We start from the raw sequence: 21,513 nt of genomic DNA, 5'->3' as shown, positions 1-21,513 counted from the left end.
TTTTGCTTACAGTATCCAAGGGCCATATGTTTATATCTTTTTAATTCTCTTATGCAGATTGAGAATATTCCTTTTGTTTACCTGTTCCAAAAGGATTTTTTTCCCTCTGTGGATCTATTTTCACTACTGATGAGATTGTGGAATTTGGACCTTAGGACTTAGTCCTCTTATAGTATAATGTACTTATCCTGCACTATTCTTTCCACTCCACTGATTATTCATTTTGGAGCTTTTGGTATGTCAATCATAGAGCACATAAGCAATATCAGTTTGGAACAGAACACATTAAATTATGGAAGCTGATGTCTTTTAAGTGTTCATTATATGCCAGACATCAAGGTAAGCCTGAATTGTCTCATTTAGTTTTCACTAATCTAAGATTTAAGTAGCATTGGCCTTATTTTATAGTTGAAGAAAATTAGGACTTATAAATCATTATAATGGGAAGAATATTGTTAGTATATCTCTAAAAAACCTAGTTTAATATTCACAAACTGAACTTTTTGTTTTAGGACTATGTGTAAATTGAGTTCTATTAGGCTATCTGGTGAAACATTTTATAAATTGCTGCCTTACGCAGGGAAGTAAAAGCAACAAAAGTACATGTGCTTGCATAACTTTGGTAACTCTAGCCCTATCTCACTTTTTTTTCTCTTTAATTCTTTTATTGGTACATTTTAGGTATACAATATGTTTACATTTATCATTGGGTGTTTGTACCTGTACATGATATATCTTGGTTCTTATTTTTTTTCCCCATTACCTGTGCGCCCTTCACCCCCTTCCACCCTTCCCTATTTACATAGATTTCATTTCCATGTTTTTTCTTTTCTCATAATTTTTCCTTTCCCTTCTTTCCTTTCCCCTTCTCCTCCTACCACTCCTACACCTTTGGACGTTTTCCTATTTCAAATTATCAGTTATTCATTTTAATCATTTTAATCCTTATTTACACTTTCAATTTCTCACACTAGAGAAACTATTCGGTATTTACACGTGTGTCCTCTTTCTTTCACTTGAGAGTATGGCCTCAGTATGCATCCGTTTAGCTATAAATGACTCTAGTTTCTCGTTCTTTATGGCTGAGTAGTACTCCATTTTATAAAAAAAGCACATCATCTTCATCCCATTTCCAGTTGATGGGCACTTGGCCTGTTTCTAAGCTTTAGCTATTACAAACTGTGCCGCTATAAACATCGGTGCACATACATTGCTGTGGTATGATTCTTTCAATTCTTTTGGGAAGATACGCAGCAGGGGAATAGCTGGGTCAAATGGGACCTCTAGTCCTAGTTCTTTCAGGTATCTCCATACTGATTTCCATAGCGGTTGCACCAGTCTGCACTCCCACCAACAACGAAGAAGGCTTCCTTTCTCTACACACCCCCGCCAGCATTTGCTATTGGTTGATTTCTTGAGAGGAGCCATTCTTTGTGGGGTGAGGTGGAATCACGGTGTTGTTTTCATCTGCATCTCTCGAATGACCAGTGATGTTGAACATTTTTTCATATGTTTATTTGCTGCTTTTACTTCTTTGTCTGACAAATGTCTGTTGATTTCAGATGCCCATTTCTGAATTGGGTCTTTAAATTCTGAGGGTCTGATTTTTTTCAGTTCTTTATATATTCTAGATAGTAGACCTTTTTCTGAGGTACAGCTGCTAAAATTTTTTTCCCACATTGTAGGTTGTCTCTTAGCTCTGTTGGTGGTTTCTCTTACAGTGCAGAAGCTTTTTAATAAGATGAGATCCCGATTATTGATTCTTTGTGCTAGTTCCCATGCTACTGAGGTTTTGTTCATAAATTCTTTTCTTATGCCAATGTCTTCAAGAGGTCTACCTAACTTATCTTCCAGCAAATTTAGTGTTTCTGTCTTTATATTTAGATCTTTAATCCACTTTGATCTTAGTTTAGTGCATGGCGATAGGTATGGGTCAAGTTTTAATCTTTGGCAGGTTGAAATCCATTTTTTTCAACTCCATTTATTAAAAATGCTGTGTTTCCTCTACTGAGGATGGTTGGCTCCTTTGTCAAAGATGAGGTAGCTGAGTATGTCTGGAGTTGTTTCTGCATCTTCTGATCTATTCCACTGATCCTCAGGTCTGTTTCTTTGCCAGTACCATGCTGCTTTTATCACAGTAGCTTTGTAGTATAGTTTCAAGTTGGGAATTGTGATACCCCCAGCCATGTCTCTGTTGCCTAGAATTGCTTTTGCTATTGTAGGTCTCTTCTGGTTCCAAATGAATTTTTGGATTGTTTTCTCTAGTTCTGTGAAGTATATTGTTGGACTTTCAATTGCCATTGCGTTAAATCTAGATAGTAGTTTTGGAAGTATTGCCATTTTCACTATATTGGTTCTTCCTACCCAGAAACAAGGGATGTCTTTCCATTTTCTTATATCCTCCTTGATCTCCTTTATCAGAGTGCTGTAGTTTTCAGTGTAGAGGTCTTTTGCTTCCTTTGTGAGGTTGATTCCTAGATATTTCATTTTTTGGGATGCTATTTTAAAAGGAATTGTTTCCCTAATTCCTCTCTCAGTGAGTCTGCTATTTGTATATAAGATGGCTATTGTTTGTTTGAGTGTTGACCTTATATCCAGGTACTCTACGGAATCTGTCAATTAGGTCTAGAAGACTTTTGATTGAGCTTTTTGGGTCTTCTATGTAAAGTATCATATCATCAGCAAATAATGACACTTTAACTTTTTCCTTTCCTATGTTTATTCCTTTTATTTCTATTTCATTTCTAATTGCTGTGGCTAATGTTTCCAGAAGTATATTGAACAGGAGTGGTGATAGTAGGCATCCTTGTCTTGTTCTTGATTTTAGCATGAAAGTTTTCAGTTTTTGACCATTTAGTATGATGTTGGCTGTTGGTTTTTCATAGATAGAATTAATCAGGTTGAGATAAAGACCTATTCCAATTTTCTGTAGCATTTTTATCATGAGTGGTTGTTGGATTTTGTCAAATGTTTTTTCTGCATCTATTGAGACCATCATATGGTTTTTGTCCTTGGCTCTGTTAATATAGTGTATTACATTTTTTGATTTATGAATATTGAACCATCCTTGCATCCCTGGGATAAATCCGAGTTGGTCAGGGTGCATGATCTTCTTGATGACCCTCTGTATTCTATTTGCCAGTATCTTGTTGAGGATTTTTGCATCTGTGTTCATTAGAGAGATTGGCCTGTAGTTGTCTTTTTGGGTTGGGTCTTTCCCTGGTTTTGGAATCAAAGTAACACTTGTTCCAGGAATGAATTTGGAAGCCTTGCTTCCCTTTCAATTTCCTTGATGAGTTTAAAGAGTCATGGTGATAGCTTTTCTTTAAATGTCTTGTAGAATTCAGCAGTGAGGCTATCAGCACCTGGGCTTTTCTTTGTTGGTAAATTTTTTATTTCATTTTTCAGTTGCACTCATTGTAATTGGGGTGTTTAGAATTTTTATATCTTCTTCATGTAACTTTGGCAATTCATACGTATCTAGGAATCTGTTCATTTCTTCTTTGTTTTCCATTTTATTAGAGTACAGGCTCTCAAAGTAGGTATTGATGATCCTCTGGATTTCTACTGGATCTGTTGTGACTTCACCTTTTCTTTCTTTTTTTTTTGGGTACTGGGAATCGAACTTGGGTCCTTGCGCTTGCACGGCAGGCGATGAAACCACTGAGCTAAATCCCTGACCCTAACCTTTTCTTTCTTAATTGCATGGATTTGAGCCTTTTCTTTCCTTTTTTTGATAAGGTTGACTAAGGGCTTATCGATTTTGTTTATTCAACAAACCAACTCTTTCATTCATTGATTTTTTTTTGTATCATTCTCTTAGTCTCCATTGCATTAATTTCTGCTTGGATCTTTATAATTTCCTGTCTTGTATGAGTTTTGGGTTTCTCAGAGCTTGAGGTTCAGCATTAGGTCATTTATCTGAGTTCTCTCTGTTTTTGTAGTATGGGCATTCACTGCTATGAATTTCCCGATTAGAACTGCTTTCATTGTGTCCCATAGATTCCTGTATGTTGTACTGCCATTATCATTTACTTGTAGAAACTGTCTAATTTCTTCTTTAATTTCCTCTGTGACCCATTGGTTGTTCAGCAGGGTGTTATTCAATTTCCATGTGTTTGTGGGAGTTTTGTGGTTTCTTATGTTATTTACCTCCAATTTTATTGCACTATGGTGTGATAATATACGGGGGGTAACTTCAGTTCTTTTACATTTACTTAGATATGTCCTGTGAGCTAGCATGTGGTCTATTTTGGAGAATGACCCGTGTGCAGCCAAAAAGAATGTGTATTCTGAATTTGTAGGGTGGGACACTCTGTAAACATCTATTAAGTCCATTTGTTCAATAGTTTTAGAATTTCGTTGTTAATTTTTTGTCTAGATGATCTGTCTATTTGTGATAGTGGAATATTGAGGTCCCCCACTCCAATTGTATTAGTGCTTATTTGGTTTTTCATGTCCATTAATATTTGTTTTGTACAGTTGGGGGTGTTCATATTTGGTGCATATATATTTAGAATTGTCATCTCTTCTTCTTGGATTGTTCCCTTTACAAGGATGTAGTGACCATCTTTGTTTCTCTTAATTAGTTTTGGTTTGAAATCTACTTTGACTGCAAATAAGATTGCTACGTCTTCTTTTTTCCTGGGTTCCTGTCTCATGGAGAACTGTTTTCCTTCTTTTCACTTTAAGTCTGTGAATTTCCTTTTGAGTTAGGTGTGTTTTTTGTGTACAGCATATTGCTGGATTTTGCTTCTTAATCCATTCTGTCAGTCTATTTTTTTTTTTTTTGGTGAATTGAGACCATTAACATTGATAGTTATAATTGAGAGATATTGACTCATCCTTGTCATGATGTTTTACTGTTGTTGGCTCTTTTATTTCTTATTTTCCCCCTTTTCCCTTTAGTGTCTTACCTTGCCTGGTGGCTTCCTTCTGTTGGGCCTCATGGAATTGTGATCTTCATTGTCTTTTCGTAGGATATTGCTTAGAATTGTTTGGAGTGCTGGTTTGGTGTTCATGAAATTTCTCAGGTGTTCTTTGTTGTTGAAGTATCTAATTTCCCCATTGATTTTGAAAGATAATTTTGCAGGATACAATAGTCTAGGTTGGAAGTTATTTTCTTTTAGGGCTTGAAATACTTCACTGTAGGCTCTCCTTGGTTTGAGGATTTGTGTTGAGAAATCTTCTGTGATTCTGATGGGCTTTCTTTTGCAGGTGATTTGTTTCTTTTCTCTATCTGCCTGTAGGATTTTGTTCTTCTGTTGGGTTTCTGGGATGTTGACTATTATAGGTCTAGGTGTAGATTTTTTTGATCATGTGTACTTGGAATTCTATATGCCTCACTTATCTGTATGTCCAGTTCTCCACCTGTTTCTGGGAAGTTTTCTACTCTTCATTCTGTGAACAGTTTTTTTTATGTCAATTGTACTTTCTCCTGTTTTTTTCCTGGAGTCCTATCAGTCTTATGTTATTCTTCTTTGCATCATCTAGCAGCTATTGGATTGATTTCTTGTGGTCCCTTACTATCTTTAAGAAATCTCTGTGTTCATGGTCCATAACCACAATCCTGTCTTCTATATCCGATATTCTGTCTTCAGATTCTCTCAGTCTGCTCTGCATGCTTTCAGTGGAGTTTTAAATCTCCTGAATATCTGTTTGAATCTGTTTCATGGATTCCATTTCTTTCTTACGTTGGGCAATCATGGTATCCATTTCTTTCTTATGCTGGGCATTCATAACTTCTAGCATGTTTCTGATCTCATCTATTTTCTGATTGTTTTCTGTTCTAGAGCCTCTAATCATGTCTTTCATTGTGCTCACCATCTCTGTATTTATCTGGGAGATTATTTCTGCTTTGACTTTTTCTAGAGCTTCATGCCTCTGTTTTGTTACTTCCTGTGCTATCAGTTCAGGGTGTCCAGGTGGTTTATTATCAGACTTTTCTACCTCATTTCCCCTAGAATTTGCGTTTTGTGGGGTGGAAGTCTGAGTTTGTACCTTGCTTAAATGTCTTCTCATTTTTGTTTTTGGTACTGTCCTTGGTTCAATTCTTGGGTTGATATTTCAAAATTGTTTAATGTAGGTATCTTTGTTGCTTGTGTTTAAAACCCTTGTGGAATGATTGCTTTTCAGAGATGTCTTCCAGATATAGCTGGTGTTGGGATTTTGAGTCTGTAATGACTCTGAGACTTTTTCATTTTCATTATACCAGGAAGGACAACTGATTAGATCCATCACAACATCTTAGCCCAAATGATACAATCAGCAATACCATAGCATCAAGGACAGTATAGAAAATGATAATTTGTGGCAGTTATTAATCTATCACATTTTACTCTGTGAATTAAATCAAAACCGAGGACCAACCCAACATATGATTATAGTGAATAAACTCTTCAACATAGCAACTTTACCCTTCGGGATGATGAGTTAGAAGGAGTTGGGGAGGGAGGGACAGGTAGAAAGATCAGGAAAGATTAGCGGTGAAGCCAGAAGACCACCTAATAGCAATAGGGAGGCTAAATACTTTATTTACTTTCCTTTAAAACTAATGATAATCAAGAGAAGGAAAAAGAGAAGAAAATAAAAAAGGAGAAATCCGAATTCAGTACAGAAAGGAACAAATAGGGAGATGAAGAGCAATGTGGGACAGCGAGAGAATGAGAGAGAGAGAGAGAGAGAGAGAGAGAGAGAGAGAGAGAGGATAAAAGAAAAAAAAAGAAAAATAAAAATTTGAAAAGAGTAGAAAAAAGTAAAAATTAAGAATTAAAAATAAGAGAAAAAAATTTTTTTTCTTTTTTGCAAATAACAACAACAAAAAAAATGAAGGGCCTCTTTCAGGGTATGTCTCTGCTGTCACAGCAGGCAACATAGGCAGCCGTGTGCATATACAAGTCAATGAGTTTCAGCAAGCCAGTAGCAGACCTGTGAGATTCAGGCAGATTTCTGGCTGTTAGTCCCAAGTTGAGCTCCCTGTCCTCCTGCAGGGTTGAACTCTGCAAAGTTCTACTGCAGGTTCCAGTTGCCCTTCCCCTGAAGATAGTGCAAGTTCGGATGGGAGGTGATGATCCCAGGTGATGATCCCTCCAATTTATCAAGTGCGGTGGTGTTTTGTGCCTTTATTGTAGAGATTTTCTTTACTTTTCCCCTGAGCTTCAGTTTTCATCGAGGAGCCTGAGAGGCCCTCTTTCTGTTGGTAACTTCTGTTCTATCTTGTGGCACTCAGGACAAAGTGTTTTATAATCCCCTGTGCCTGTGTAGTTTGGAACCAGGTAGAGGAAGAGTCAGGAGGCCAGAGGTGGGGGTGGTGGGGAGCTGGACTGGGCCTTGAAGGCACTGGTGCGGCTAAGTGGAGTGCAGGATGGAACGGGGGCTCCAAGCCGCACCTGGGCCCTCACCGTGCCCTTATATTACATTTATTGATGAGTGTATATTGAACCATTCCTCCATCCTTGGGATGAATCCTGCTTGGTCATTATGTATATTCATTTTGATGATTTGTTGTATCCTCTTTGCCAGGATCTTTTTGAAAATTTTTATGTCCATTTTCATTGAAGAGATTTGCCTGCAGTTCTCTTTTTTGCTTGGATCCTTTTCTGGTTTTGGAATTAGTGTAGTACTAGCTTCCAGGAATGACTTTGAGAGTACCTCTTTTTCAGTTTTTTTTTTTCTTTTTCGGTTTTATTAGTTTGAGTAGTATTGCTGTTTAGTCTTGCCTGTAGTTTTTATAAATTCAGAACTCTGAATCCTTTAAAGCTGGACTTTTCTTGGATTGAAGGTTCTTTTTTTATTATTACTGGTTCAGTTTCATGATCTGTTACTGGATTATTCAGGGATTTTTGTATCTTCTTGTTTCAGTTTTGGTAATTCATATGTATCTGAGAACCTAATTGTTACTTCTGGATTTTTCAATTTATTGGAGTTCAGGTTTTCAAAGCAGTTACCGATAATTTCTGGACTTTGGTGGTCTCTGTTGTGATTTTGTGTATTTTATGTCTAAGTTCTCTAAAAAAATTTTTTTTTGGTTCTGGGGATTGAACTGAGGACCTTGTGCTTGCGAGGCAGAAATGGGGCCACTGAGCTAAGTCCCCAGCCCTATGTCTGATTGCTTTAATTTGAGTGTTTTCTTTCCTTTCTTGGGGTAAGATTTGGTAAGGATTTGTCTGTTTTGTGTAGTCTTTTGAAGAATCAGCTCTCTGACTCATTCACTTGCCCTTTGTATGTTTTTTTTTGGTTTCAGTTTTAGTAATTCTCACTTTGATGTTTATAATTTTTTTCTTGTAGTTTAAGATTTGGATTTTATTTTTCTAGAACTTTGAGGTACATCATTAATTTATTTATTTGGAGTCACTCTGATATTGTTGTTCACAGCTATAAACTTCCCTCTTAGGACTGCTTTCATTGTGTCTCATAGGTTCTAGTATGTTGTACTGGCATTGTTCTTTTATTCTAGAAACTGTCTTAATTTCTTCCTTGATTTCTTCTTTGTTCTATTGATTGTCCAAGAGTATATTTAATTTTCATGTGTTTGCATTCTTTCTGTGGTTTCTTTTGCCATTTATTTCTTGTTTCATAGCCCCATCATCTGATAATATGCATGGTATAACTTTAATTCTTTTAATTTACTTAAGCATGCCTTATAGGCTACTATGTGGTCTTTTTTGGAGAAAGTTCCAGGTACTTCTGAGAAGAATGTGCATTCTGTTGTTGGATTGAACACTGTAGATATCTATTAAATCTATTAGTTCGGAGGTATGCTTCAACTTTAATATTTCTTTGCTGATTCTTTTGTGTAGTTGATCTGTCTGCTTATCCTGTGAGGTATTAAGTTCCCTCACTGTGATTGTGTTGATGTTTATCTAACATTTTATGTCCAGTAGTGTTTATTTTATATATTTGGGTCCACCAGTGTTTAGTCTATATATGTTTATATAATTGTTATCTCTTCCTCTTGAATTGTTCCCTTAAGCTATATGTACTGACCTTCTTTGCCTCTTCTGATGTGCTTTGACTTGAAGTCCACTTTATCTTAAATAGCATAGCTACTCCTGCTTGTTTTTGGGGTCCCATTGCATGGAATATTGTTTTCTATACTTTGATTTTTTTTTAGTCTGTGCATTTCTTTTTGGGTTAAATGTGTTTCTTGTACATAGCATACTGTTGGTTTTTGATTTTTGATTTATTCTCCAGTCTGCGTCTTTTGATTGGGGAATTGAGGTAATTCACATTAAGACTTATTATTGAATGATATTGATTAATTCCTATCATTAATTTTTTTCCTGTTGTTCTTTTTTTTTTCTTTTTTACGCTCTTTCTGCTATAGTCTTACGCCTTTTTGGGATTTTGGACTTCCTTGTCTTTCTGCAATAGCCTTGAGAATTTTTTTGAAATGCTGGTTTGGTGCTCATTGATTTCTTAAGGTGCTCTTTGTCATGGAAAGACCTTATTTCTCCATCTGGAATATATCAATCTGAGTTGGAAGTTGTTTTTTTTTTAGGGCTTCAAACACTTCACTCCAAGCTCTCCTGACCTTTTAAGTTTGTGTGGAGAAGTCTGCTGTAATTCTAATGGCTTAGCATTATAAGTAAGTTGTTGCTTCTCTCCAACAGGTTTTAAAATTTTGTCCTTGTGTTGGACTTTTGGGATTTTGACTATGATGTGTTGTGGAGAACTTCTCTCAGCTTGTGGCTATTTGGGGTCCTGTATGCCTCAGTCATATGTATGTTAAATTCTTTTCTCATATTTGGGAAGTTTTCTTCTATTATTTCTATTTTTTAAATACCATTTATGATGCCTTGATTTTTCACTAATTCTAATTAACCTCATGGTGGTCTTTATATTCTTCAGCAATTATTAGATCCATTTTTCATATTTTCTTGTTTTTAAGATATCTCAGTATATGCTTACTTGTACCATTCCTATTTTCCAATTCTGACACTGTCCTCCTATTGGTCATTTCTGTTGCCCATAGTTTCAATAGAATTTTTAATCTCCTTGATTTCTCTTTGGTACCTTTTCAGGGACTCTAATTCTTTGTTAAACTGGTCATTTCTCATTTTGTTTAGCTCAGCTAGCTTTTTGTTAGTGTCTTCTGTAAACTCACTTATTGTTTTATTTATTAAGTCTGTTATTGCTTTAAGTAAATCCTCTGTGAGCTCACCAAGCACCTCATTCATCTTTAAAAAAAACTCTTCTTTTATTGTTTCAAATAATTCAGCTGTGTGGCTTTTGATTTTGTCCTCATCAGTGTTGTGTGGATCAGTTTTGGGAGAGTTTGAAATTTTTGGAGGTATTTTTTTGCCTTGTCTTATGTTTCTATTTTTTTTGTGTATGCTTGTGTCCCAAGATCTAACCCCCTCTGTTAAGATAATTTGGGAGGGGCTAGTGCAGTGTAATTGTCTCAGAACCCATTTCTTTAGGAATGCGTCACAATATTCTTTTTTTTTTTTTTTACTATTATGAGTGAATTTATTTTTCCATTCAAACATTCCATGTTTTAAATAATATATGTTTCCAAACAAAGGTTTCAAATATTACCAAATATTACCAATTATGACATATTGTATACTAGGAAACATACATATATGAATATATATGTATATAAAACATTATTTGTGGTTAATCCACCATAAATTGCTTCACATCACTATAGTTTTAATATATAAGATTAGTTATATTTTATAAAAAACCCACAATCTTTAACCATTAGAAGAGTGGGAGATAGAAACAAATGTGCAATGTAAATACCATGAGAATGTTTTTGAAAAAGTTTTAAATTTTCTGCATTTTAAAAAAATGCTCCACAATGACTTGATTTTTCTCTCCTACGAATATGTACTCTAGGGAATATACCCAACTCATTATTAATTACTAATGAACATGAAAATCATGAGACACTCAAAGTAGAGGCTAAACCACCCCAGTTGCATACATAGGGACACTGAAATGAACCCTCTTATTCTTCAGTTGTGGAAGTACTGCCCAAAGACAACAGACAAATTTTCTGCCCAAGTTCACATCCAATCTCTTTCTTTTTAACTTTTACCTGGACTGGTACTATCAGATTAAAAGTAGAAAGCAAAACACATCTGCATATGTAAGCATAGTGGAACCTTCAGCCTTAGAGAACTACATGTGACTTAGTATAATGAAGAGCATGTGAAATAGGGTAGATCTCTAACTATATTTCTTTTTTTATATTAAATTCTTTTATTGGTACATTGTAGGTATACAACACAATTACATTTCTCATTGGGAATTGTACCTTTACATAATGCATCTTGGTTCTTATTTTTTCCCCATTCCTAGCCCTCCCTTCACGCCCTCCACCCTTCCCTGTTTACAAAGACTTTATTTCCATATCTCATCATTTTTCCTTTCCCTTCTTTCCTTTCCCCTGCCCCTCCCACTACCCCTACCCCTTTGGACCTTTTCTTCCTATTTTACATTATCGATTATTCATTCTAATCATTGGTACATTTTAGGTATACAATATAATGACGTTCATCATTGGAAATTTGCACCTTTACATAGTCTCTCTTGGTTCTTATTTTTCACCCTTGCCCAGCCCTCCCTTCAACCCCTCCATTTCTCCCTCTTTACAAAAATTTTGTTCCTATTTTTCCATTTTCTCATATTAATCCCTTCCCTTCTACCCTTTCCCCTATCCCTCCCACTTCCTTCCCCTTTGCCCCTTTTCTTCCTATTTCACATTACCTGTTATACATTTAGTCCATATTTACACTTTCAGTTTTTCACACCAGAGAAACTATTCAATATTTATACAAGTGTGTCCTGTTTATTTCACTTAAGAGTATCGCCTCAATGTGCACCCACTTAGCTATAAATGTCTCTAATTTCTCATTTTTTATGGCTGAGTGTAGTACTCCATTTTATCAAAAAACCACATTTTCTTTATCCAGTCTCCAGTTGAAGGGCATTTGGGCTGTTTCCAAGTTTTAGCTATTACAAACTGTGCTGCTATGAACATGGGTGCCCATATATCACTGTGGTACGATTCTTTTAATTCTTTGGGGAAGATCCCCAGCAGTGGAATAGCAAGGTCAAATGGGACTTCCAGTCCTAGTTCTTTGAGGTATCTCCATACTGATTTCCACAGTGGTCGTACCAGTCTACACTCCCACCAGCAGTGGAGCAGGGTTCCTCTTTCCCCACAGCCCCACCAGCATTTGTTATTGGTTGATTTCATGATAGCAGCCATTCTTTCTGGAGTGAAGTGGAATCTCAGCATTGTTTTCATTTGCATCTCTCAAATGACCAGTGATGTTGAACATTTTTTCATGTATTTCTTTGCTATTTCTACTTCTTTGTCTGAGAAATGTCTGTTCATTTCAGATGCCCATTTTCAGATTGGGTCTTTAAATTTGGGAGGTCTGATCTTTTTTGTTTTTGTATTAAATTCTTTTATTGGTACATTGTAGGTATACAACACAATTACATTTCTCATTGGGAATTGTACCTTTATATAATGCATCTTGGTCCTTATTTTTTCCCCATTCCTAGCCCTCCCTTCACGCCTTCCACCCTTCCCTATTTACAAAGACTTTATTTCCATTTTTTCCATTTCTCAGCATTTTTTCCTTTCCCTTCTTTCCTTTCCCCTGTGCCTCCCACTACCCCTACCCCGTTGGACCTTTTCTTCCTATTTTACATTATCGATTATTCATTCTAATCATTGGTACATTTTAGGTATACAATATAATGACATTCATCATTGGAAATTTGCACCTTTACATAGTCTCTCTTGGTTCTTGTTTTTCACCCTTGCCCAGCCCTCCCTTCAACCCCTCCAGCCCTCCCTATTTACAAAGATTTTGTTCCTATTTTTCCATTTTCTCATATGAATCCCATTCCCTTCTACCCTTTCCCCTATCCCTCCCACTTCCTTCCCCTTTGCCCCTTTTCTTCCTATTTCACATGACATATTATACATTTAGTCCTTATTTACACTTTCAGTTTCTCACACCAGAGAAACTATTCGGTATTTACACATCTGTGTCCTATTTATCTCACTTAAGAGTATTGCCTCAATGTGCACCCACTTAGCTATAAATGTCTCTAATTTTTCATTTTTTATGGCTGAGTAGTACTCCATTTTATCAAAAAACCACATTTTCTTTATCCAGTCTCCAGTTGATGGGCATTTGGGCTGTTTCCAAGTTTTAGCTATTACACACTGTGCTGCTATGAATGTGGGCACACCTATATCACTGTGGTATGATTCTTTAAATTCTTTGGGGAAGATCCCCAGCAGTGGAATAGTGGGGTCAAATGGGACTTCCAGTCCTAGTTCTTTGAGGTATCTCCATACTGATTTCCACAGTGCTTGCACCAGTCTACACTCCCACGAGCAGTGGAGCAGGGTTCCTCTTTCCCCACAGCCCCGCCAGCATTTGTTGTTGGTTGATTTCATGATAGCAGCCATTCTTTCTGGAGTGAAGTGGAATCTCAGCATTGTTTTCATTTGCATCTCTCGAATGACCAGTGATGTTGAACATTTTTTCATGTATTTCTTTGCTATTTCTACTTCTTTGTCTGAGAAATATCTGTTCGTTTCAGATGCCCATTTTTGGATTGGGTCTTTAAATTTGGGAGGTCTGATCTTTTGAAGTTCTTTATAGATTTGAGATAGTAGACCTTTGTCTGAGGAAGAGCAGGTGAAGATCTTTTCCCACATTGTGGGTTGTCTCTTCACACTGCTGGTGGTTTCTCTTGCTGTGCAGAAGCCTTTTAATAAGAAGAGATCCCACTTGTTGATTGTTTGTGCTAGTTCATGGGCAACTGAGGTTTTGTTCCTAAAATCTTTTCCTACACCGATGTCTTCAAGGGTTCTACCTAACCTCTGTTCCAACTGGTTCAGAGTTTCTGTTTTAATATTTATATCTTTAATCCATTTTGATTTTAGCTTAGTGCATGGTGAGAGATAAAAATCTAGTTCTAATCTTTGGCAAGTTGAAGCCCAATTTTTCCAGCACCATTTATTGAAGAGGCTATCTTTCCTGCAGTGAAAGTGTTTGGCTCCTTTGTCGAAGATGAGGTGGCTGAGTGTGTCTGGCATTGTTTCTGCATCTTTTAATCTGTTCCACTGGTCCTCAGGTCTGTTTCTTTGCCAGTACCATGCTGTTTTTATCACAGTAGCTTTGTAGTATAGTTGCAGGTTGGGGATTGTGATACCCGCTACCATGTCTCTGTTGCCTAGAATTGTTTTTGGTATTCTGGGTCTTTTCTTGTTCCAAATGAATTTTTGGATTGTTTTCTCAAGGTCTGTGAAGTATGCTGCTGGGATCTCAATTGGGATTGCATTGAATCTATATAGCAGTTTTGGAAGTATGGCCATTTTCACTATATTAATCCTACCCAGAAGCAGGGTGTGTCTGTCCATTTTCTGATATCATCTTCAATCTCTCTTTTCCAAGTGCCGTAGTTTTCAGAGAAGAGGTCTTTGATTTCTTTCGTTAGGTTGATTCCTAGGTATTTCAGTTTTTTGGGTGCTGTTGTGAAAGGAATTATTTGTGCTACTTCTCTCTCAGTGAGTCTGTCATTGGTGTAGAGGAAAGCTATTGATTTTTGTGTGTTGACCTTGTAACCAGCTACTTGACTGAATTTGGTTATTAAGTCTAGAAGACTTTTGGTGGAGTTCTTGGGGTCTTCTCTATAGAGTATCATGTCACCTGCAAATAATGACAATTTGACTTCTTCATTACCTATCTTTATTCCTTTTATTTCTTTCTCTTGTCTAATTGCCATGGCTAATGTTTCCAGAACTCTATTGAACAAGAGTGGTGATAGTGGACATCCTTCTCTTCTTCCTGATTTTAGTGTGAAGGATTTCAGTTTTTGACCATTTAGTATGACATTGGCTGTTGGTTTTTCATAGATGGCTTCTATCAGTTTGAGGTGGAGGCCATCTAGTCCAATTTTTTATAGGGTTTTTATCATAAATACATGTTGGATTTTGTCAAATGCTTTTTCTGCGTCTATGGAGATAATCATATGGTTTTTGTCCTTGGCTCTATTGATATAGTGTATTACATGCATGAAACATTTTAATTGTTAACGAAGTATCTGCCACTGTAATATTTTTAACATTTTCTTTCTATTTCACAATATGTTACATAGTTTGGTTCTTATTTACACTTTCAGTTTCTCATACCAGAGAGACAATGTGATATTACACATGTATTTCTGATTTATTTCACTTAAGAGGATGTTCTCAAAGTGCGTCCATTTACCTAGAAATGTCTCAAATTTATCCTTCTTTATGGCTGAGTAGTACTCCATTATATAAAAAGACCACATCTAGGGCCAGGGATTTAGCCCAGTCGTTCCGTCGCCTGCCTCGCAAGCGCAAGGACCCGAGTTCAATTCCCAGTACCAAAAGAAATAAAACAAAAACCAAAACAAAACAAAAAAACCCACCAAAACTTTTTTATCCATTCATCCATTGATGGGTGTTTTGGTTGTTTCCATGATTTAGCTATGACAAACTTGTGCCACTATAGACATTGGTGGACATATATCCCTGTGGTATGATGCTTTTAATTATTTTGGGTAGATACCCACAAGGAGAATAGCTGAGTCAGATGGGACTTCTTAATCCTAGTTTTTTGAGGAATCTCCACACTGATTTTCACAGTGGTTGCACCAGTCTGAACTCCAAACAACAGTGGAGAATGTGTTCCTTTTCCCTCAGCCCTGCCAGCATTTGTTATTGGTTGATTTCTTGATAACAGCTATTCTTTCTTGAATGAGATGGAATCTCAATGATGTTTTAATTTGCATCTCTCAAATGACCAGTGATGTTGAACATTTTTTCATGTATCTGTTTGCCATTTATACTTTATCTGAGAAGTGTCTATTCATTTCAGATGCTTATTTTTGGATAAGATCTTTAAATTTGGAAGGTCTGATTTTTTTTGAGTTCTTCATATATTCTAGATTAGTCCTTTCTCTGAGGAGCAGCTGAAAAACAAAAATTTTTCCACTCTGGGTTGTCTTTTCACTCTCTTGATAATTTCTTTTGCTTTGTAAAAGCTTATAAGGTGAGATCTCAGTTGTTGATTCTTTGCAGTATATCCCATGTGATTGCCGTTTTTGTTCATGAAGTCTTTCCTACACTGACGATTTCAGGAGTTTTACCTATTCTATCTTCCAGCATATTTAGTGTTCCTGTCTTAATATTTAGATCTTTGACCTATTTTGATTAGTTTAGTGCATGGTGAGACATGGGTCTAGTTTTAGTCTTTGGCATGTAAAAAGCCTGTTTTTCCAGCACCATTTATAAAAGAGGCTTTGTTTCTTCCAGTGAACATGTTTGGCCCCTTTGTCAAAGATAAGGTGGCTGAGTGTGTTTGGAGTTGTTTCTGCATTTTCTAATCTGTTCCATTTCTCCTCAGGTCTGTTCCCCCCCCCAGTACCATACTGTTTTTATCACAGTAGTTTTGTAGTATAATTTCAAGTCAGGGATTGTGATGGCATTTACCTTTCCTTTCTTTGTTCCCTAGAATAGTTTTTATTATTCTAAGCCCTTCTAGTTCTAAGTGAATTTTAGAAATGTTTTCTCTAGATCTGTGGGGTATGCTATTGGTATTTTGTTTGAGATTGGATTTAATGTGTATAACAATTTTGAGAGTATGGCCATTTTCACTGTATTTTTTTTTTTTTTTTTTTTTTTTGTACCAGGGATCAAACTTGGGACCTTGCGCTTTCGAGGCAGGTGCCAGAACCACTGAGCTAAATCCCTGGCCCAATTTTCACTGTATTGGTTCTCCCTAACCAAAGCAAGGATATCTTTCCATTTTCTCATATACTCTTCAATGTCCTTTTTCAAAGTACTGTACTTGTCAGTTTAAGTATAACTATTATTGCTCATGTTAGGTTTCCATTTGCTTAGAGTGTCATTTTCTGTTCTTTTACTTTCAGGGTGTGTGTATCTTTACTGCTGAAGTGACTTTCTGGTAGGAAGCATATTTGTTGTTGTTGTTGTTGTTTTTTACTAGCTGTTCAGCTAGTGTATATCTTTTCATTAGAGAGTATATTCTGTTTACAGTCCACATTAATATTGGCATGTAATGACTTGTATCCTTTTATTGATTTTCCTCTGCTTTTAATACTCTTCTTCCTCTGTTATTCATCTTTGTGCTTTAGTAGTTTGCTATATTGATAATTATTTTATATTTGTCTTTTGTGTATTTACTGTTCTACTGAAATTCTCCTTTCTCATGCTGCATAATGGTATTTATTCTTCTTTGCTTCTGTATGTAGGACTCTGGTTGTAGGGAACAGGGAAAGAGGACGTTACTAGAACCTCTGCAGTAAGTCCTAGTCTCCTTCGAGCCGTGGCAGCACAAGGCAAATTACAGGAAAGGTAGTAAAATGAGACTTTCAGAAGAAGCTGAGCTTTGGGTCTGATCAGTGCTGCCCTGGGCACCAAAGACAAAAGCCCCCAGCTTACTGCACCTTTTATTCAGTACATCGGGAGAAACAAGATGTAACAAACAACTTGCAGAGAGTTCAGTACATCGGAGTAAACAAGACGTAACAACTTGCGGAGAGTTCAGTACATTGGCCTAAACAAAGTGTAACAACAATCCAAGAACAGTGAGGAACTGAGTAGATGAAGATTTTGTTCCTCCCAGGATGTCTTCAGCTGGTGTAATCTTGTCCTGGAGAATCACTGCATCACCGGATCATTGAGGTCTCCATTGTGACCAAGGGCCAAAATGGAGTTATGTCTTTGAATGCTGTAGCTGGTCTGTAGGCAGGAGAACTAGGCTAACCAAATGATTTTTCCCTAAAATTATGTAGCATTGCTCCTGACATATTTCCCTTTCTTTTTGTTTTATATAAAGGTGTTTTTAGGAAAAGTGAGCACACCCAACAATGGCTTGTCCCTATATATTGTGAGGATCTATAGTGTGTTTAACTGGGTTAGCTGTCTATAATAAGCATAATTTCTCTCAATTGGGGCTGTAAAAGGATTAAAAATCTAATATTTTTTTTAAACATTGTTGGCTAAAAATCTTAAAACTTGTTGAACTCAAATAAATATTGTCTTCAGTTATACTTTTCTACTGGGTGTTTAAGACCAAGTTACGGTGAGACCTATATTAAATAAAATCAACCTTTTGCTATCTAACAAGGTCAATTAAGTCTCCGCAGGCACTGTCTTGGAACCATGCATAGAGCCTCTTAGCTCCTCTGTCAGCCATCAGGATATGTCACAGCCTTGCTTGATCATGTTGCTTTCTGCGAAAGCTTGGGAGATTTTTTCCTCCATTTGACATTCCTTTGGCACACTTTTTGTTGGATCTTTACTGTTTTGGTGTTCAGCAATCTCCCTGCTCAGGAGATTGGGTGACTCACCAAAGATGCAGGATCTTGGAGATGGTTCCCTCATGACCTGGATCTTTTTGTTATTGTTGTTGACCTTGGAGGGCCAGGGCCAAAATATTGGCTGCCTTCTTAGCCCAGATACCTCTTCAGTTTTGGTCTCTAAACTTTGGTTGTTGAACACCCAGAGGAAAAGATCAATAACATTAGCATTGTAAGAGGAGTAGTGAACTCAACTATTATAATTTTACCTGGATATTAAGCATTTTGGAATAAAAATATAAATGACTGTTATTACTGCCAATTATGGTTGTTCTTGTGGTTGAATCCCTAAGAAACTATCTTTTTATAGGACATCATCTAAGGAAAATAAATCAGCCTACAAGTGTGCTTATTATCATAGGTGGCTGGAGTGTAAGAGAAAGGCAAATAATCTGAATCAAAAGATTATTACCATAAACAATATGTTGAAAGACCCATACAATTAGAGGCCATGAATACATTTTGTACACCAGAAAAGGAGCAGTAATAAATATCACACTTAGATAAAACCTTATGTTTTTCAATGTAGTTTGGTACCAAAAGCATCTTTCTAATAACACTCTTGTTTATGCCACAGAAATTAATCTTTTGAAGATGACCAATGCAGACATATCACAACATTTTTAGAACTTAACCAATATAAACATTTTATAACAACATATTTAGAACTTAAACTTCAATGATAACCAATGTAATCAATTTATAATAACAGATAATATTTATTGCGGTGTGTCTCCCATAAGATTATGAAAATTACTAGGGGGTCCCTTTAGTGAATTAAGACCAGAATAATTATTTTCTGGGCAGCTGCTTCTTTATTCACCAAAGGGAGTACCCACGGTCTTTATGTACTTTGACAAATAAATCTCAATGGCACTTTGATCAGTTAGCAACCGGGGGGAAGAGGGGCATGCCTTTAATTTAATAACATTTATCTGTAAGCCAATCCAATAATAGGTGAATATCTTTTAAGGAAAAACATTTTTTTTTTTCCAAAGGTGAAAAGGAAAAGAGAAAAAAAATTTGAGCTGAACTGTACAAACAGACAACTGACAAACATATAAGACAATTTATAAAACTAGAGTGGACTCAAATATACTTGGCCAAATTGAATTAAAATATCCCTTTTACGATTTTTAGATTTATAATTGTTATAAGACTGATCAAAATCTTTTGTAGTCAATTAACAAAGATCTCTTGAGATTAGAATCAGAAGGAATGCAAGTGCTTTTATACCTGTAAATGTAAAAAGAACATTTTGAAGTTGCCCCCCCCCCTTTTTTAAACCATAAATCTATATTTATTCTTCCTCTGGGGACATCATCTCAGTCCTGGACCCTGCTGTGGATTTGTTGGTTGTCGGTGGTGAGGTGGGTCACTCAGGTGCATCTGGCTCATCACTGTCAGCAGGGGTGCTATCCCTGGTCTCTGAGATGTTGGAGGTTCCACCAGCATGACCCATGATCTCATGTTCAGGAGGGCAGCCACAATGTTTCACCCTTATCTGTCGGGACCCAGACAAAATCTCTCCAAGTTATTAAGGCAGGAGGAATTTTTTGATGTATGGCCTTTTGTAATCTTAAAAACAAGTTTAATAATTTAGGTTCCACGGTAGAGCAGACCATAGCTCCTTCCAGTCTGAGTCAAACAAAGTATATAAAAGGAATCACTGAAAATATTAAGAGGTTGGGAGGGCCCAGCGCCCCACTTCTCGCTTGGCCGAGGACAATGCCCGGCGTGTGGCCTCGCACCACTCGGGTCCCACAGGCCCTCAGCATGGCTGGCCTGGGCAGCCCAAGCCCAGAAATGAAGGCCGAGGCAGCAGCCGTGCTCACTCCCTCTGAGGAGCTGTTAGCATCAGTCTCAGCACGGGGTGAGGGGTTGCGGGCCTGTGGAGCTGCTGTTGTTCTGCATGATTCAGTGGCTTTTGGAGAAGGCCCAGCTGGGCTTTTCTGAGTGAGGCCTTTGCTTGGAGGGGCAAACAAGAATGGCTCAGGAGACTAACCAGACCCCAGGACCCATGCTATGTAGTACAGGATGTGGCTTTTATGAGAACCCTAGGACAAATGGAATGTGTTCTGTTTGCTACAAAGAACATCTTCAGAGACAGCAGAATAGTGGCAGAATGAGCAGTCCTACCTCAGATTCTGCATCTGTACAGAGAGCAGACACTAGTTTAAACAACTGTGAAGTTGCTGCTGGTAGCACATCTGAAAAATCAAGAAATGTGCCTGTGGCCGCCTTGCCTGTAACTCAGAAAATGACAGAAATGAGCATTTCAAGAGAGGACAGAATAACTATCCCGAAAACAGAGGTGTCAGAGCCAGTTGTTACTCAGCCCAGTCCATCAGTTTCTCAGCCCAGTACTTCTCAAAGTGAAGAAAAACCTCCTGAGTTGCCCAGACCAAAGAAGAACACGTTTCATGTGTAGAAAGAAAGTTGGCCTTACAGAATTTGACTGCCGATGTGGAAATTTGTTTTGTGGACTTCACCATTATTCTGACAAGCACAACTGTCCAAATGATTACAAAGCAGAAGCTGCAGCAAGAATCAGAAAAGAAAACCCAGTTGTTGTGGCTGAAAAAATCCAGAGAATATAAATTAGTGCTTGTGAAGAGACTGAAACTTTGTTTTTATTTTAATATATCATAGGAAAACATTAAAGAGCAGATGCATGGCCATTTTCCAAAAAAAAAAAAAAAAAAAAAGGTTGGGAGGGAAAGTTTTCAATCACAAATATAATGGTTAGCAACTCTGACCTCTGAGCAGAAAGACCAGGTGTAGGCAACACAAAGCTAGAGGGAGAGTTTCAAATTGCTGCTTGGCCCTTAGAGGAGCCATTGGTGAAATAGGTTGAAGCACCTTGTAATGGCTGAAATTGAGTAGTTTTGGGGAGAATAAACTCATGTTGTGAAAAAAACAAACAGAGGGTCACTAGGGTAATGATTATCTATCTGTCCAATGAAATCTGCAAAGGCTACTTGCCAATATAAAGCAGTTTGTAGCAGCATCTGCCTTAGATCCTTATCAATTGGGATAATGATGAAATGAGGGTCAGCACCAAATAACTGTAGGGTTTGATTATGTCTCAAGAAAACTATTTTTGCAATTTGCTCT

General features: G+C 37.0%; 1 protein-coding gene and 1 pseudogene across 13 annotated transcripts in view; both read left to right on the top strand.

Annotated features, from left to right (window-relative positions):
* Positions 1-21,513, top strand: part of Senp7 (SUMO specific peptidase 7) — a 208,182-nt gene that overhangs the window by 69,406 nt on the left and 117,263 nt on the right. The window contains exon 1 of one of the 12 annotated variants that reach the window (XM_087214595.1): positions 152-339. The exons of the other annotated variants lie outside the window; for them this stretch is intronic. The gene's annotated coding sequence lies outside the window, so the exon portion shown is untranslated. Of the gene's footprint in view, positions 1-151; positions 340-21,513 lie in introns of those variants that run through there. 12 annotated transcript variants of the gene reach the window in all.
* On the top strand, positions 13,558-21,077 carry LOC147830429 (AN1-type zinc finger protein 5 pseudogene; annotated as a pseudogene). The gene has a single exon (XR_015452525.1). The product of XR_015452525.1 is annotated as an AN1-type zinc finger protein 5 pseudogene (transcript).

This window comes from Heterocephalus glaber, unplaced genomic scaffold, assembly GCF_053883595.1.
Source record: "Heterocephalus glaber isolate CG9 unplaced genomic scaffold, H.glaber_assembly_v1.0 deba00000122, whole genome shotgun sequence".
NCBI lineage: Eukaryota > Metazoa > Chordata > Mammalia > Rodentia > Bathyergidae > Heterocephalus > Heterocephalus glaber.
Note: the sequence above shows the minus strand (reverse complement) of the source record. Positions and strands in the feature narration are given on the sequence as shown.